This window comes from Temnothorax curvispinosus, unplaced genomic scaffold (assembly GCF_003070985.1).
Source record: "Temnothorax curvispinosus isolate PA1 unplaced genomic scaffold, ASM307098v1 QBEX01009638.1, whole genome shotgun sequence".
In the NCBI taxonomy this organism is placed as follows: Eukaryota; Metazoa; Arthropoda; class Insecta; order Hymenoptera; family Formicidae; genus Temnothorax; species Temnothorax curvispinosus.
The window spans coordinates 30,249-31,745 of record NW_020219418.1 but is presented as its reverse complement, the minus strand read 5'-3'; the positions used below and the strand labels follow the sequence as shown (position 1 = coordinate 31,745).

At 37.8% G+C, this 1,497-nt stretch overlaps 1 long non-coding RNA gene across 1 annotated transcript in view; it reads right to left on the bottom strand.

Moving 5' to 3' along the window:
• LOC112459212 overlaps positions 1 to 381 on the bottom strand; it is a 1,406-nt gene extending 1,025 nt beyond the window's left edge. The window contains exon 1 of the long non-coding RNA XR_003041288.1: positions 241 to 381. This is a non-coding gene — a long non-coding RNA (uncharacterized LOC112459212). The remainder of the gene's footprint in view (positions 1 to 240) is intronic.
• Positions 382 to 1,497: the final 1,116 nt, after the last annotated feature.

The following is a 1,497-nucleotide window of genomic DNA, read 5'->3' as shown; positions in this document are numbered from 1 at the left end:
CACACACACACACACACACACACACACACACACACACACACTATCTGTCACGTATACTACGTTTACGCGAGCGTTACTTCTGTATGTACTTATATATAATAATTCCTCCACGTAAAGCGGGGTTTTGTAGTAGTTTATGATAATTCATCCCGCGTAATAAACGAGTAAATTATCGTAAATTACTATACAGAAGTAACGCTCGCGTAAACATAATAACGATCACGACTGTCACTATAATACCTATCTCCGATCCGCTGATATTTCGCGTGGCACTTCGATCCTTGCGTGACGCGACCGAAATTCAGAATTAAAGATTTTATATTTATAATAATGATGAGAGATCACATTAATAATAATATTAACCTCGCGACACGACGCGGGACGATTAACCTCGAGAGCTGTCACATCACGACACACACACGACGCACTACACGCACGAAGCTCGCACGAAACTCGCCACACTCCGCGATGACAGTCCCTCACGGGATGAAGCAAGCTACGGCGCGGCAATCAATCGAGATAACCAATCAGCATCGCGGTAAAAAGGCAACAATAAATTCGACTATCGACTTAACACGGCAATTTTAAGATAGGACTAGAACAACACAGGCGCGCGCTTTTATTTTATTTCACGACAATACAACTATACATTTTTTATATTTTTATTAGAAGTGAAGAGGTAAGTCGCTTATATCGACATAGGTCCTCTAAAGCGACACTTCCTTATTTCTCAAAAACTAAACACCGCATTTTATTAATGCTGATGAGGACATAATTTACTTATATAATTAAAGACGTAAAAACCCTTACTTTATACATTTATTGATTTTTATATATAAAATATGCTAAAAACGAATCATTCAAAAGCAATTATTAAAAATAAAATTTACCCAAATCTCTTTTACTAATTGTACAGTTTAAATAATAGTGAATATATTATTGATAATATTAGATCATTTTACATGTTTGTAACGTCCTAAAACTATTTAAATTTTTCTTTTTTATCTTGCTGTGAAATTATGAAACAAATTTACTGGCAAATGCTGTCGGGATACTGCTAACATTTTGCTATGTGGGGTAAAGCAATTGTGAAGCAACACACAGTAACAGACTACGAAGGTAGAAAACGAAAGGTTTCAAGTTCAAATCCTGATCGGCTTTGTTAATTTTTCCGTTTACCCCTCTCGCTGTCCAAAATTTCTTTCCGTATCTTTCCTCCATCCTCACTACACTCCTTGTTTTCTCGTATATTTCCATGATTCTCTTTCCCAACTTCTCATTCACCCCTGGTTTTTTCAGACATCTTCCCAAAACCCTCTGTCCACTGAATCAAATGCCGCCCTTGGATCTAAAAAGCAGCCACTACCTTCTTTTCCCTCTTTAATCGCTTCCCTATCGCATAATTCAATGTGTAAATGTTGTCCACCACTCCTCTCCTCTTCCTAAACTCTGCTGGGCTTTCTGGAATCATCCCCTTCTCCACCATCTCTTCCCTCA